Source organism: Anopheles maculipalpis, chromosome 3RL (assembly GCF_943734695.1).
Source record: "Anopheles maculipalpis chromosome 3RL, idAnoMacuDA_375_x, whole genome shotgun sequence".
NCBI lineage: Eukaryota > Metazoa > Arthropoda > Insecta > Diptera > Culicidae > Anopheles > Anopheles maculipalpis.
This window is the reverse complement of record NC_064872.1, coordinates 88,931,292-88,949,479: the sequence shown is the minus strand read 5'-3', so window position 1 is coordinate 88,949,479 and position 18,188 is coordinate 88,931,292.

Genomic DNA, 18,188 nt, shown 5'->3' with positions numbered 1-18,188 from the left:
GACACAAGTGGAAACTTTTAACCGTCCCAAAAAAAAAAAAAACTCTTCACTCTCAAGCTCAACTCATTACCAATTTTGCTTTCAAGGGAAACCCCAAACCCATCTCCAAGCTGACGCGAGCACACCGAACGAACCCGCGAAATGGAACGATTAATTGATTTGATTACAAAATTGTTCCCATTTCCGAGTGGCCCACCCTGGAAGGATGACGGGGCGGTGGAAAAACAAAAATCAAACCACAACAAGCAATCCCCCTCCACAGGAAACTTGGTCTCTTTTCCAGTTCGCTTGCAACCAATTAAATCAGTGCGCCCGATCTCTCTCCCGCGATCTGAATGGAAAGAAGGCAACACAGCCGAATGCGACCATCGTTCAGGTTTTGATTGGTGCTAGGGGTTTGGTGTACCCATCCTTTGGAGGGTGTAATGAGCGGGAAAATTCACTCTGTCGTTCATCGTTCGTCGTGGTGTTTTTTTTTTCTCCTCCTAAACATTCTACGCAAATGGCAACCCTTACTACGAACCAATTCGATATGCATCAGAGGGCATCTTCGTTGCGAACAACAACAAAAAAAAGGAGAAAAGGCATTTACATTCGATTTCCTTTTCTTCTGAAGGAAACGTACCACCATTGCCTGTTTTCCATTCGATTCCATTCATCAACTAATACTTTCGACCGTTGTTTACCGCCCTTTTAAATTGGGGCCGGCCGAGCTTCAAAGCAAGATCGTCGCGCTTCTCATTATCATTTCTAATTTCCTTTTCTTCTTTACTTGCCTTGTTTGTGGTGTCGCTTTGGGTGTGAGAGACAAAAAAATGCAAAACAGCTTGATTTGTGTCACACCATGCAAGGGCGAAGCAAAATAAAAGCTGAGATTGAACTTATCGCTGCATGTTGGTTGCGTACTTTCAGTCACCGCACAACGTACGGCTACCGCTGTGCGCTACCTGCTGCGCTGGATGGAAACTTTCCCAAGGACACTTTCTTCCATTATTTTCACTTTTGTTGCTTTCTCATATTTTTACTCTCCTGCAAACTTGCCGACTCTTCTACCTTCCTTCTGCCAACTGCCTCGACAGCATCTCGCACAAAGCTGTGCAAAGATGCCCGGGTTCCTGGCCCGGAGAGCAAGGACAAACGGTGAAAATTGTATGCGGTGGGGACACAGTGTAATTATTATTAAATACATCCCGTCGTTTTCATTTGCGCAGAAAGCAATCAGTCATTCCGTCGCCATTCCGGGTCTATGCCGGGCCTGCTGCCAGCCTGCCGGTAACCACAGCCAACAACATTGCCAGCTTTTGATTTTATGTCCGTGCTTTTTTCGAGAAGCGCCTGAAAGTAGGCTAGAAATATCTGCGTGCATGGGCAACGCAGCCGTTATCCTTGTCATTGGAGATGAGAAAGTGTGTGTGTGTGTGTGTGTGGAGTGTGAGATGGGGAAAGGGGAGAAGAATGGGGGCTGGAGGTGAGGAGAGAGTAAATTTAAATCCTTCAAAAGCTTTGAAGGAGTCGAGGAATCCCACAATCCAGGTGTGTGGCAGGAAACTCAAGTTCACACCACTTCGACTAATGGAAATGTCCTTAAGTTGTGGTGTACAAGCAGCAAAGAAACGAAGGTTCTGGGAAAACGGAATCAAACAAACACATTCTCTCTCTCTCTCTCTCTCTCTCTCTCTCTCTCACTCCCGCTCTCTATCACACCTACAATAATCAAGAGAAAAAACACATTGCTTACATCCATTTCATTTTCGTCCATTCTTTTTGTCATTCGCCACCGTTGGCGCCACTAGAACGTTGTCCGTCCAGCTGTCCGCCACCCCCAACTCATCTCACGCGGCCATATTCGAACGGGAATTCTCTCTCTCTCTCTCTCTCTCTCTCTCTCTCTCTCTATCCTCCAACTTACTCCCCATTGGAAGTAGCTGTCAAGCTGGTTTGCTGGGTTTTGTGTTATCATGGGGCTACTTCCGGTACCACACAGAATCCACAAATCCATGGCGCGGGACTGTTTGTCGCCAGCCGTAGCCGTTTTACGTCATTCGTTTGATGAGATTTCCTCCCACTCTTCCTCCTGTCCCCCGTTCTTCGTTTAGCATAAAGCCAAGGAAAATGGAGCAGGACACCAAACAACAAATAACAGTCGCGTGTCAATGCGCCAATGTCGCATATCGTCTGATTGTGTGGGTTGTGTCCATTATCTTCCTAGAGAAGTAGATGGTCAAGGGAGAGAAGAGCCGTCGGGGTGACACAGCACAACAATTGCTTCCAATATTACTGATATTAAAAAATTACCACCAAAATTCGGAGAACGTTCTTCGGAGCTAACAAGGCACAAGCTTGGTGCTCTGGGACTGGGACGAAATATTTGCACTAGAAGGTGCGGAACAGAGCGCAGAGGATGGAAACCGTTTATTACGATTGTTTGTCGGAATAAACAGAGCTGGAAAATTCATCCACCACGCGGTGCGGATCGCTGATGGAGTGTTGAAAAATGATGGAAAAATGGTTATTATTTATATTGAAAGGTTATTAATATCGAGAGGACAAATATTGGTGAAACAATTTAATCAAACATTGTTCTTTTATCAAATGGTTATTAAAACTTAAACAAATTATTTTTACAATACAGTTATTCTGTATGACACGCAACAGTACATTTAGGGGCTGTTTTTATAATCCAATCATATCTAGGGAAAACGAAAAAAACGTAAAATTCGATCTTAATATGTCTCCAAACTATTTAAATACACCAAATCGCTCCATAACGACTTATTACTCCGAATGTGCTACACCGTTCACAAGCGTCAATTATGTCAACGGTGCAGAAAATACTTCACAAAAGCACATGTATGTCTCGTACGCCGTACAGTTCATTCGTTCGTTCGCACTTTACGACCTGGAATCACTCTATCGCACAGTGCCCGATGCGAAGAATCCCCGGAACATGACGCAAAACTATGCTCTCCAGCTGTTACTGCATTAACTATGGCTATATTACCCAAATATTGCCCGAGCAAATGTACTTCACTTCACCGAGCAAGGCTTCACAAGTACCGACGGCCGAAGTGGCCGGTGAGTTGCGGAATGCTTCACGTGAACTGAGAACGAATGGGAGGGAATGGGTGGGAGGGGTACTGGCGAATGCTTGCCGCAGTTATTCGACCACAACTCACCCGGGCGGTAGATATTTCGACCGTAAAATACAACCGATGTTGGAGTCGTCCTTGTCGTCGTCGTCGTTGTCGTTAGTACCGCTGGCAAGCTGGCGGTGGTGGTGATGCAACTAGCTGAGTTATGGCCCAGGCAGCTAGAAATCAGCAGCAAACTCTCTACTGCGGCACCACCACCGCACCTAGCACCACTGGCAAGTGGTCCGGGGTTTTTGTTCGGGTTGCTAGTTCTTGATGTACGCTTCGATACGCCCGGAGCAGCTGTTGCCGGAGAAACTTCATCCAAATCTTTCGAATTCACCGAAAAACCAACCAACCCGATGTGTGTGTGAGCGAGCGTATGTTTTTCATCTTGCACGAGGCTGTTCTTTTCGTGAACAACAACCAGCATCCGACGTCGGTACTTGTACTTTGAAGGTCGCGGAGGAAACACCACCGCACGCTCGTTGTGGAAGGAAACATTTGACGAAGTTCCGGAGACACGGTGGGTTTTCCTTTTTTTTTTTATTTGGCCAACACGACTATGTTGGCCAACCACATCATCCATCCATATGGTTCGTGAAACGTTGGTTGATATGCTGGTACGCACTAAAAACGGACCTTTTTTTACCAAAACCATTCGCGAGTCGTAACATCATCAACTAACAGACGCCTCGCTCCGTCGAAGAAAACCACAGTACGCGCAAAAATGGCTGTCAAAAAAGGACATGCATAGGCTGTCCGTTTGTGAAACATTACGATAACATTTTTTTTTGTTCGCCCACACCAAATTCCTTGTCGACCGACCGACCCCCGTTTTTCGAACAACTTCCGGTTTCGCTCGATCGCTAGTGGCTGGATAGATTTTGCCACTTCCGCTCTTCAAACCACTGACAGCTTTGCTTTTGTGTTTGTCTTGGCTAGGTCTTGCTAGAGACGGCGTGATCCGTTGCCAAACGGTTGCCAACATTTGTCAGGATCGGTGCGCACTTACGTAACGCTTATGTGGAGAAGGGGGTGAAAAATAATTCGCAATCGATTGTTTTTGGTCTTTGCTGGCTTTTTCGCGTTCATTGTTGACGATGGGATAGGAAATCGATACCGGGGAACCGGAGACCCGTTTCGATCCGCCCACCGAAGCAACGCAAAGCGAAGAAAAATACACACATATTATCACCGTTGTGTGCGTTGTGTGTGACACTGTCCGTGTACAGCGCAAAAGATGGAAAACTTCAATTTTGTCATCAATGTATTTATGTTTAATATTGAGACGGATCGGAACTGCATGATTCATGTCTTTTTTTGTGTCCTCTTTGGGTGTCATCTTTTATGAACGTCTTCGTGACAACCCACTCCGAAGATATTATGACATGCGTATTTTATGTTGCATTATCTAACAAATGTGCCGGTCATTATTGCTTACGACAATGAAAGACAGAAAAAAGACTAGCAAAACTGTTACAATAACTGATTTATGCTTTAGTGAGTTTGTTTTTCGGGTTTTAATAAACCCTCTGAATGCCGTTTTCCTCGAATTAGATAAAACAAGCTCTTCAATAATGTGTTGGTGCTTCGATACAAAGGGGGTTTGCGCATCGTACTCAGCTTGAGGTTTTCGTGAGAAGAGTTAACGAAGCTTGCAATTATGCTTCGTAAATTTGAAGAATTCTTCCTGACAAGTTTTATTGACAGTCTTTCCGATTATCATACGGTTTTTTAGAATCTAAAACAATGAAACTTGTCGAACAAAATTTCCTTAAATTACTTTCTAGACATATTGTCTGCTGTTGCCCTATTTGGTACGGCAAATTTGCAACAAAAAAGCTTTGTTGAATGCCACAAAAAAACAATCTTCCCCACATAAGCCATAGTCAAAACATATAAAACATTCATAAGCCAGCATCCACCCAGCATCCATCCATCAGGTCAACCTTTTGGGGAACCAAATTTGGAAGCACAAAATTAATGATTCCATACAAAAAAGGCTATGTACGTTTCATGGCACGTTATGCACGTTACTTGGAGCTGCTTAGCCTAACGTCCGAATAAATAAATGTCGAATGGACGTACACTTTGTTTGTAACGACAGCAGGGAAGCAAAGAGAACAAAGGTGTCCTACCGTGACCTACCGAAACCGGATTTCTTTTGAATTTTATTAGCAACAAAACCCCCTTGGTAAAGCGCAGTAAAGTTCAACGATTCAGATTATGGTTTCTGTTTGATTTCACTTCCCTGACTCGAGCAGAGCTCGTAATTTTTTCAGTTTTGTTTTTGCTTCACATCACAGCAAAATGTATGTATGGTGCTGCTCTGCTGGTAAGCTTTTGTGCTGTGGTTATTTTTATTTCTTCTGCCACTGCTCCTGCCCCCACTATGCTAAACAACCCGTTATTCCGGTGGCCGTGTTTTTATTTGACATGGGTAAATATCGAAAATAAACCCGAAGCGTACCGGGAGCGCTGCATTGGACACACTGTTTGCCATTGACTTGGGATGCCGTTGCCCAGCATGTACCATAAAGAACGATTCTTTCTCGTCGAGCTGAGCCGTGTGTCTGTGTGCCGGGTTGTAGTGTAATCATCGTCGCCAACCACACCGAACCAACCTCCGGTACACGCTGCTCGCTGTAAGCTTCTCGATAACTTCGGTGCAAGGGCAATACTCACATCCCCCAGTTATACAGACGGGTTCCGAGGCGCCGGATATAAATGTCCGATATTGCAAACACCGGAAACTTACTCCCACCTCGGCATGCCACGATCCTCCTTACCCCTTGCAATGATCGAGGTTTTTTGTAAAAAAAAAAGGATCGTCACTGGGCTTCATCGGAGTCGTCGACGACGTCGTCTGGCTGCGACGTATCGATATCGATGTCCGGAGATTGGATATTGAGCCCCCAGTAAGACACTGGTAATAAACTGTGAAAAGAGAACCTTCAAGGATTGTGGTGGGAGACATGAGGGAAACTAACGGCAAACGAACCGATGAGCATACAGGCATGCAGGCGCATCTGAACATCGATGCGAGGATGAGCTCTGAGATGATAAATAAAAATTTATCTGTAAAAATGGGAATAAACACATTCTACATCCTACAGGGATGGATTTTCCTTGCCCTGCAGCCTGCACCGTGTTTTCTGCACCAGCACAGCACAAAAATGGACGATCTCCCCTGAACCCATATTTTTACATCCATTTTCTTCTCATCATCTTCACTATTTCCTGTGGGCGATTTTCTTGTTGCTTATTGCTTCCGGCAAACAGTGTACGCTTCCGGTTGTTGTGTAAAATGTTAAAGCGCTTCCTCCGTGCTTGCACACACGGACACACGGACACAAAACTCATCCCGGTTTTTTGCCGTCCGCTACCGCAACCGAATGGAGACGCCTGGTCACCCGTGCAATGAAACTGGCTGCGTACTGGGCTATTGCAAACCTCCCGAAGCGAAACAAAATGCAACCGGATGCCGAATGGATCGAGTACGGAACGATCGAAAAACAGCACACCCTGCAGCAGCTGTGCAGGCGTGCACATCCAACCTTGTACGACCCATTAAGTTGCAAAACTGCGCACGCGAAACTAGATACATGCTTAGGATGTGGAGATGTGGGCACCCTTCTGCTTCGGCGCTTCGATACCGACCAGACCAATGGGAAAGACAACGTTCGCATAAACAATCCACCGTCCCGTGGAGCGTGTGATTTATTAGGCACGGTTCGTGCACCATTCCGGAAAAGCCTCTCCTACATCAGCGTCTGACTCGGAGTCCCCGGGTTGAGTTATGCCGGATTGTAAAGTGGCACATCTACTTCTCGACTGTACACCGACCGTTGTCGAGCAGCAGCAGCACCAGCAGCAGAAGTAAAAGGCTCTTTCAACCATGGGCACGGACGCTCGGTTTTTCGGTGCGACCAGCGCACCGTTTCGCATGCGGTTGTCGGCCGTTTCCATATTAAACTATATATTTTTATTACACATCCAGCTGCGATGTTTTGCAGCACATCGGGGTCGGGTCGGCTTTGTACCGCACGGTTGTACGGGTTTGATACAGAACCTCCGAAAACGAACGGCCCCTCCGATAGGCTTTGACATGTATCAAATGACGGACCGGACCGAACTGTGTCGTTTGCCTGTACGAACCTGTCTGTCCATCACTACAACTTCAACTATACTACCCACTGCACCGCACGGACTCGGAAGCTTCTGCCGTGCATCGTGCACATTGACAACCACGGACGGTTGTGGCCTCCTAGTGCGTGACGCGCTATTTGTGACAATCTGTCACTTTTGTTTTGCGGAATCCATCAAATGGAAATTTAATGTACATTTGATCAGTTGGACCAGTGTGTCGGTAATGTTACTCTGTATGTGTGTGTGTGTGTGTAGAGGGGGGTTTGATCGGAACGAACCGACTGTCGGACACGAGCAAGATGGATGATATGGAAATGGCATACAAATGCAACACCGTAATTTAGGGTTCGATCTATAGCACTCCTTTGATGTCGGCTGCTCGAAACGACCTAGCAAAGTGTTTTATTTTGCCTTTGTTATGGCATTTTCTCGAAACATTCATGATCTGTACGATTTTAAGTGATAACTTTAAGCTTTTTTAATGTTCCCAAAACAATCGTTGAGTAAAAAAGCTCTTTGAGTGTGAAACGGATTGCATACAGTACAGGCGCTTTTCTTTCGTTTAACTCTTTCTGCACCATTTATCTCCGAATGTTAATCAGGTGACCCGTAGCTTTAACTGTAGCTTCGTAAATTTCTATCCGAGTAAATCGTAAAACACTCGCCTACACTTTTCACTTCACTTCCAACTCATCTAAACCTTTCGGCTAATTGAACCCATTCCCTCGAGAGCTACACATCGTCCACCGTTTCGACCGAAAAAGGGATTTTTGTTAGGTTAAATAAATTGACGGCTGTTTGATTGGCTTCCATCGTTGGAGATGGATGAATCGATGTGGAGTCCAACAGGACGCATCCGAAATTGATGATGTCGATTTCAGCTCAATCTCACTCTAAAACTTCATACCAGCATGGTTACGGTTTCAAGGAACCCTATTCGGTGCCTTCAAAAATTGAAACATTCTGCGGGTGTAATTAATTAAAGAAAACCCACCATTTTAGCCTTCTATCCCTTTGGTGGATCACTGGTGCAATGCTTATTGCGCACTCATTGCTCTCTTTGTTAGTTTTCTCTCTAACTAACAAAAAAACGTACCCGAAACTACTAAAATTTAACAGGAGTTGAGTTGGTTTTGAACTCAACAACACCTCTACTTCATGTGCAAACCATTGAGCCAAGCCGTTTAAAACACAGCACTCCGGAACACTGTTTATGGGACATTGGTCTCGTGAGAGATTGGCTCTTAATTAAAGTGTTCCTGTTGTGTCGGTGTGCCTTTGATGAACAAGAATTTATTTGTCCGGGTCCAATTTTTCACGCCACAAAACGATGGGCATAAATATTACCCGACCCCAACTGTTTGAAACTATGTACAGGCTAAAGAGTAGGAAAAAGAAAATAAGAAATGAGAACAACCACAACATTTTTGCTGACAGAAGAAGGGACCTGCCTTTTCGGTGTTGCATCATACTAAGGGCAAAAAATCACCGCATTGTACGGCGGCGGTATCCTCGCTCATATCTACATTGTCCACACCTCGCGTGAGAAGGCGAATTGTCACACCGAATGCTGCATCCACGCGCCACCGTCGTGTTTTGGACCACTGCCAGAAATGGTCGATAACAACCGATAACTAATTGCTAGCGCTCCCTTCCCAGTTTTTTTTTTTCTTTTTTTTTCCAAATGCAAATGTACCAATTTCCCGTATCCGTGGGCAACGAGGCAGACGAAGAAAAAAAGCTCCCATCCCCACGGAAGGTGGAAAGCTCGTTGCCAACTTCATAACGCTAACAGATCGCGACGAGGCTACAACGGAACATCGCAAGATCTGGTACTTTATTTTCGCTCCGCTTCGTTTGCTGTGTTGAGCATTTTTCTTTTCCGTGCATCAGAAGCATCCACCATAAACCGGTATCCTTTTATCAACCTCTGACAACAAGGAAAAGGCGCTCACACCGCGTCTCGCGAACCGATGCATCGTACGGGTGCATCGCTGAATCCAAATAAACTCCAGATTCAATCACCGATCGCTGTGTATCGGTGTGTAGGTGCCCCAGTAGCAGAGGTCGCGATAACTTCGTTCGACCTAGGATGAAGCTCCGGACCGGATTCTTCCAGCTTTACGCCGGTGCCGGGCGTGAAGACGACAACTAAAGCCAATCCACCAAACGAGATTCTATTCTATTTGGTTTCCTTCAGGGGAACTGCTGCTGCTGCTGCTGTTGCTGCTGCACCGTGAATTCCAAATCCGTTTTGTCGGTTTTTCGATGCCATTGCATAGATTCAGGCTCTTGGAAATTTCTTTTTCGTTCGCATATCTCTCTGCTAAAGATCTCTCCTAGGACGCTGGGATCGCTTTTTATTTGATTTCATTTTATCCCTTTTTCAAGCACGAGCGTTGAAGTCGGTTTGGGGGTGGTTGTTGGAAAGAAAAAGTCAGCCCAAAAATGTATCCAGTCAGCTTGTTCGTGAAGAAAGTCGCCGCCTCAGGAGGCCACACATTCGGTTCGTTTGTTCGGTTTGCCTGTTGGTTTTATCTTATTTCTCGTCCTTTCTTTTCGTTTCGATGTCGCGCATCCTCAGCGCACCGCTTTCTTTGTCGGTTTTTGGGTTCGAATCACAGGAAAAATACACGCAAAAAAAACGCAGTGAAAAAGACAACGCTCCGTTTGGTGGTTTGGATGCTGTGGCCATCGAAAGGTCTAGGTGTCTACATTTGCAACAGCAGAACGAAACGGATATTGGGAAAGGCATCATCATTGCTCAAACACAGATGCACAACTCGCACCTTCTTGATCGATTACGGAGCTCGTACCCGTGAAGAAGGCCAACCTGCAGACACAGCACAGAACCGACAGACATTACCCGCCGCTTACGATCGATCGAACGATTTGCATAACCAACGTCGTCGTCGCTTTGCTGTCCGGAGAGCTCTTCCAATTGTGACATTAGTTTTGCTCACCACCATCCTTTTGCTTGTTTTAAATTTGGCTCAAACGACAGGCGATGAAATCGATGTATAACCTCTGTTATCCTAAATCGGGACATCTTTTTCCCCTTTCCTGCTTCCATTCGCAACCTAGATCAAACAGGTCTAGGCTGAGCAAATCAACTCACAGTCACTTAGAGCTGCCACCGTACGGATAAGCATCAGCAGACTCTGGTGGAGAAAATACAACAAAACGTCCTAAAACTATCGTCATCGTTGCTGCTCACCAGAACATGTCGGCTGGATGGCATCTGGAAAACACATCAGACGTGACAGATCTTTAAAAAGAACCTACTTTTGAACTCACAACAAATTTCCCCTTGAAATTAGCTTCACGGTACGTTTTGCACCAAATATGCTGCTGCGGATTTTCTAAAGTTGTTTTGCAAAGATTTCTTATTTTAGTAGCGCAGCAGCTGCAGGAGGGAAGAGTTTTAATTTTGCTAATTGCAACACAAGTTGCACGAATGGTGCAATGCAATCTGCAGGACAACAATTCTACTATTTAGTTCTCTTTGATTTAGTGATAATGGAGAGATTATACGTGGTGTGCGATGTGTTGTTTTTCTGAGGAAGACGCCAAAATTTATGCAATTTTTGTGTAAAAATATTTGAAAAAATATTTGCTTGCTACTCAGCTACTGTTACCGTGCATAGAAGAGTTTACTTTTTATTTGAAAGTTTTCATTTACTCAGCATTTTTGAGATTCATAACCACACCGTACGCTAGCAAATATCATTTATCTGTAACGAGGCTTACTATTCAGTAGCAAAACCTTTATAAAAATACATCTATTTTACACTTCGTATACATTTTTTACACATCTCTATCGTACTTGTCTGTGAACTGTGAATTCAATTCCATGTGAACTTCGAACCCAATCACACAGCTCTATTACCTCGAATAAGCTCCACTCGTTGGTGAGACTGCCTTGAACCGAAGAAAAGAAGAAAATATATCGTATGTATGTTACACACAGTTACACAGAAACTCGCACCGGAATGGACAGCTGGAAAATGATTTTTACCTGCACACCCAATAAGATGTTCGGTAAAAGTGCTCGACTGTACTGTACCGTGGCTTATAGTTCGCCTGGAAGCAATTTGTTCCAAGCTGCACAAGCTGAAGACGGTTCCCAGATACCCCGATCATGGCGAAACTCTCGAAAGAAGTGCACTCCTGGAACTGGGCGACTTGATCCGTACATTCGCACCATTCCTTGTCACGAGCGTTCGGCTGACCGATTACCAATAAAATCGTCCGAGCGTCTTTTTTTTTGTTCTTTTCTCCTTGCTAGGCTCACTTTAGCTTGTAATCGTAGAATTGGTCTCGGTAATGAACGCCTCCACGCGCATAGTGGAGTAGGATCTTCCTCCCTGTCGGCTGTGTCCTTGCTTTACCAGCCTTTAGGTAAAGGTAAAGGTAATCTTCAACATTGCAAGAAGCAGCACTCAACACAAGAAGCGCCTTTCCAGCGTAGAATAGGAAAAGGTTCAAGTAAAAGGAGATTACGAGGCTTTGTGCTTGGGACTCTGGGGACCGAATAGTACGAATCCCGGTCTCCAAATGCATCCTCATTGAGTGAATGAGCCGAGCATAAACCTGTCGCCTTGTTATCGAGCTTTGTACAGTGCCCGGTGAGAAATAATACCCATTTTATTCCCGTTTTTCGCCCATCCCGGGAGAAAATAGTTGCTGATAAAACGAAATTAATAATAGTTTGAAATGGATTTATGGTGCTTGCGTTTGAATTTATTGCTGGGATGGACGCACTAGCTAGCTAGCTACCAGCTGTCGACGTCAACGTTTATTACGGACAACACTCTCCTGGTCACGGCACCACGTCATCACCTCACACTACGGACCAGTTGTTCAAATATTGGTCAAGCGAAGTAAACGCTGAGGTAAACTTGGGTACAAACACACACATACACCCACCCAACTACCTTCGGACCCAACCGGCCCCAACAATTGTATGCCACCCGGGCGTACCGACCACTCGGAACCGAAGCTCTTGGTTTTGCGGAGTTAACTTTACTGCCCAATTAATGTGTCCGAAAACGGTTCCAATCTTAACCTCACACACACACACATACAAACGTGCCCAACAGTTTATAAGGGGATAGAGGGATGCTTTGTAATAGAGTTTTTGCATCCCGAACCAGTTTGACGTTGACGCTGGTGACCAACAAAACCCCCAAAAAGGGTAAACGATACTTTATATCGTCCTATTCCCACCTAAAAAAGAACAACCCGAGCTAAAGTTGAATAAAAACTGAAGACCATCATCATCGGAGGGAGCTGTGATTTTGGTGTTTTCCATCGTGAAAGGGCACATAAATCCCACGCTACTGGTTGCCGCTACTATTACTGTTCCAGTTCAGGGCGTTGACGATCCCGCATTCGAAAGTCCTCTACTCGCACATACACACACATACACCCAAAAAACCACACGTTGCAGCAATTAAGGAACGGAATCCCGCTTCTCACACACTCCGGTCGCTTTGTGGTGACAGCATTCGGTCAGTTCGGAGTGCCACCGCACCAGAGATAGTATGACAGTTTGCCACAGTAGGATCGCGCCAACACGCGCGGACTACGGTTCTTTGTCCGTAATAAAATTTACACTTTTACGACCATCGTAGTAACCGTAGTTGAGTTGGTGTGTTTAAGCAGTTGGATGGGTTTCTTGTCACAGGTCTTTTTGTGTCATTTTAATACGGGTAAGCTTCACCCTTCGAGGTAGGAGATGATGTCCAATCGTTTCGTGTCCCTCCTCGAAAATTGTGCCGTCGACAAGTGTCCCTCTACGGGCAAGTTACTTACAGTGCCACACATTTATGTGGAATAAGAAAAGGAAGAGAGAAAAAAGCGAGAACCATTTGCGTCACTATGGAGATGTGCGATTGGTGGAGGTGCTAGTTCTCGTGCAGAAATTCTGAAATTCTAACCTTTCTGGTCCATCAAAGTGCACCCACCCAGAGGCACCGAATGTCCAAACCGATGAATGCATATGGATGGATGAATAACGAGTGGCTGATTTATGCCCTGGGTTCGTTTTGTCCTCTCAGTGAGGGTTAAAAAAAGTCTCACTCAAAAACACAATAAAACCCAGGCCTTTTCCACCGTAATCGTTAGCAGATGAGGACCAGCACTGTGTGTATATATGAGTGTGTGGCATATAGTAAAGCCTGTATCTCCGTTCGGGACCTCCCACTAGTAGTATGGGACACTGGAAATCCAAATCTTTCATCGTTACCATCATCAGCGGGCTTCACAAGCCGGTCAATTCCGTTCGGTATGAGCAAACCCTAAACCAACAGTAGGTCCAACCAAGTAGAATACCCCACGTGGCGTCCCCAACAACCTTTTACCAAACCGAGCAATACAACGGCCAGAACAACTATTGTAACTCAACCCCCTCTCCAGGTCCTCACACCCGGGGTATGATGATGATGATGGCGGATAACATGGGTTTTATATTATTCCTTGCCTTTTCCATTTTTTTCCTTTTTTCCAAATCCTAGAGCCCTGGAAACATTGAAAATGATCCGAAATGGGACAGCAACGCTGGGATATCCTGTACGTTGCTAGGCTAGGCTAGAAGGCTTAGCCCAGCAGTAAAGGAGGATAAAATGTACAATTATTTCACAGCTCCAACAGCATCAGCATCAGTACGCCAGAGCGCCCAATGTTAGCGGCATGTCCTCTGCAGAAACTTTAATAATTCAAAATACTACTCTGCCTGCTAACCCGCTGCTACCCTGCCACGCTAGTCACTCAACCCCGTCAGCGCTAAAGCGGGATGTCCCATTTCTGTTCTAGGCTGGAAAAAGCGTCCGAGTGCAAATGGCTGCAGATAATGCTCTCTGTGTGTGTTTTCAGCTTTGTCGAGAAGCTTTTGGCGCTAGCCTGTCTGCTTCGTTTAGATGGTCAAGTAGGCTCAATCATTCGCTATATCTAAGCAACCTTTTGCGTTGGCAGGTCGCTTCATACATGCGGTGTGTGAGAGATGGGTCGTGTGTACATGAATATTCCTCACCCATACATGTACGCTGCCGAAGGGGAGTCACTGTAAGGGGAAAATGTAACCAACTTCCCATCTAACACTCGCCTACTTTTGCACATTCCTTAGTGTGTCTTCTTTTTCTGTTGTCCCCATTTTTTACATTTCTTTTTGTCCCATTTCAAGTTCCTTTCAACCAACTGAACATCACGTGGTGACAGTTGTGGGATCCTTTACTTTTTCCTTCATTTTCACTATCGCTAGTTTAACAACGATGCAAATGTTGTGCAGTTTGCCTAACTAAAGGCACACAGAAGAATTTCAAACGCTTTTAACGTAGAATTTTCTCTTACGAGCTTCTTCAGTAACCTGCCCATGGATTGTCCTTTTATTTTATGGGCTTTTTTTTACTGGTTTGTCGTACGCACGTATTCACGTGCCATTTCTGCTACTGCGTATCATACATGCTAAGACTGCACCTGAGCCCACATGGGACAGAATTATTGGCTTCCAGGGAAAGAATTTTATTGCACTTTCTTCAAATAAAAGGGAGTGCGTCTAAAACTAAGGTCTGTACATTGCCGGTGCTTAAAGTAAGATGGTCGAGTAGCAGGTGTTTAACAGGCCTCAAGTAGAAATGTCCCTCCCCGTGTAAGGGGACAGCGTTCTGGAAGAGAGGAATTATTCTTGAAACTGTATAAGTATGAAATGAAAATAATTTCTATAGCAACATACGCAATTTAAGGATTCAAATCTCATTCAAACGATCTTGATCCCGAAACAAAGAATTCTGATTCGTTCTCACTAAATAAACGTCTGCTCTATATAGCTTCCATTGCGAGTATCTCTCTGCTATACTTTGAACCGATTAGGTTTACTGTTTTTTCCTCCTTTTTTCATAAACTCCACTTACACGGTACGAGGTTGTTAACACACACACATAGAGAATACAGAGGCTGACGTGATTTTCCATCCTATCCTTATCCTTACAGGTACCGAGCATATCAGCATGACATATCTTCAACCATATCATCACCGGCACCCGGCGGCAGCAGCACCAGTTTGCTCCATTTCTGATCATATCGGAAGGTTAATACTTCGTACGAATCCCTAATCACAAAAGTATACGGTCGGATATGGGTGAGTATACGTATGAGTCTTGCCAACAGTGATAGTGATACGCCTCAATAAATGGGTGAGATTTCTTTCTCGGGTGAAATAAAGCATGAAAGAACCAGTTTGGAAGGGATCACTTGCTTCCGAGAAAAGGGTACGGTAAGATATGCCAGTTTCAAGAGCTGGAGGTTGTAATATAGTATTTTAAAGTGTGTATGTGTGTGTGTGTGTGTGTTTTTTTTTTGACGAAAAACGTGTCATATCAAGAGCTTACAGCTTTATTCAATCTTTCTAGCCTTTCTTAGACCATACTTTCTTTCTTTCGATTTCGTTTGAATTTTGTGAACTTCCTTTCTTGTTTCCTTGTAAAAACAGTAATATTTATTTAAATTCTTTTATTGTGAAAATACAGAAAATGTGCAAAACTGAAGGCAACTTTGGATTTTCATTTCGATCTACAAACGAGAAATGATCGTAAATAGTCATATTTAACCACAACCAATCGCAGATTGAACGGGAACATTGATGTCCATTCGATCCCAAAACCAGTACGAGGGTGCTTTTTGATGTCCTCCCTCACGGTAACCGTTCCGGACTATCCTTCCCCTTTTTACTCTACCGTTCTGCGGTTACTCGATAATGGCGTAAAATTGTCATGCTTTTTAGGATTATCGCGCTTAGATAAACGGTCTAATCGAGCGGCTAACATGCCACAAAACTCCCGAACTCCCAATCGTACGTGTGTGTGTGTGTGTGTGTGTGACGGAAAATGGCCATCGAATGTGAAAAAGGGGAGAAAAGTCCTTGCGAACGAATGTTCCTTTATCTGCTCAATTTGTGTAGCTCTCTTGCTCTCTTGTACTGCTTATGTGTGTGTGTATGTGTGTGCCCCGGTAATTTCGGATTTGGTCAATTTGGTGGAAAATTTTCGGCCAAATGGAATAGTATCGTCCGGTTGGTCACATACTGGCCACATCACACCCTCCCAATTGGTATCCCCTTCCATATTTGGTGGAAGCTTTTCGTGGCTGCGTGTGTGCGGGTGTGGTTGTATGTGCGACACAACAAGTTACAACAAGTTCCGCATCACTAAACACGAACACGCATTCACACAAACGTACAGCGTGATGATGGGGCTCAAGTGAACGGAACCACATCACAAACGATAGCTAGCGTTTAGGTCAACCTATCAATCAGGATTAGGAACTCGTCTCCAACCCGCTCCCTCTCACCACCACGTCCAGTTCCCGGAAATGGGCTTTTCCTTACCTTTACCGGGTCCATTCCCGTGTCCTCTCACAAAGCAAAAAGGTCTAATTGCAAAGGTGTGAAGTTTACTGCTCATATTGGCTGTTATTTGTAATGGTAGGGTGAGACAGAACGCGCGCCACAGCAAAAGACGAACAGAATCGACAAAAAAAGGTGGGTCGGGAGGAAATGGAGGAACCAGATCGGTAAGGTTGAGGATTTTTGAAGTTATTTATCGTCATCAAGCTCTTTCTGTGCCGAGGCTAACCTCGGGTAAGGTTATTTGCCACCCGAAAGCAAACCGGGATTAGAAGAAACGGGGCAAAGCCTACTAGACCAGTTCGGATCAATGCCGAACAAATGTGACCCATTAACCGAGGGACGGTGATCGTCGCAAGCAGAAAGCCTGAAAAAATGACCACTCATAAACGTGACCACAGGACAGGTGACTAATTTGAACCATTTACGAATACTCCTAATCCTTTGGCTGGATTAATTGAACACATTCAGACGCACACCGTACTATAGGTTCTGGTTAATGAGCATGATTGAGAGTGAGATTTTTTTATGTTTGCTGTGTAGGAGTCTGAGCCACAAATTAATAATTTGATTTATATGTCATATCTAGCTACTGATGCTGAATTTATCCCCCCAAAAAGCAACTTTAAAGCACACCTTTAAAGAGAAACAGCGCCCGAAAGATATGCAATCCGCATGCCAACCTCGTAGGGTAGAGTTCCAAGCTTCTTGTTTTCATTTCAAGCACGCCTTAAACATGATCTTCAAACCGTTTCTTGATTGAAATTTAATTCTTCTTCCTACGTACTACACATTATTTATTCCCAGTAAAACCGTCCCATTCTTATTGAAAGTCCCGTCATATCCACTGCGTCATGCTGGAGACGATCATCTAATTTCCTGTATCTCTTGTTCGCATGTCACAAAAAGGGACTTCACTGTCTCATCGCACCGCTGTCACGGTACACTGACCACCATTACGCTGTGTGACAGGTAGAGCGAGGACACATTAAATACAGGTCCCTTCACTGTGCAGTACCCGGCGTGCGACCCCTTACTGAGTTGAGTTTGTCAAAAAAAAAAAAAAAATTGGTGGTTCCACCATACCCTCTCTTCGGAGCTATCCCTGGGTAACCTGGTTTTCCCCTTCTGTGTGGAAAATTTTCACATGACCAAGGTCCGTCGTGTCGTGACCGAGTGGAGAGACGACAAAAAAAGGCACAAAACAAATGGCACAAATGTAGCGCCACGGGTTGCTCGGGTGTCGCCTCGGTGTAACTGGGACACGCTAATTCGTGCACCACAGCGTGAGGTTTGTTAATTTTCCAGCTCGCTCGGGATGAAGGTTCGTTTCGGGGTTCTTGCTTTCGCTCTCGCTTCACACATTTACTTGCGTCCATTTTAATTTTGGTCCCGGAGAGGAAAAAAAAACGATCGCCACAAACCCCAGAAACGGGCCTTATTGGAAGGCTCATAATCGTGACTGAAATTGTTCAACCTTTCTCAAGTTTTCGCTGTTTGTGTTT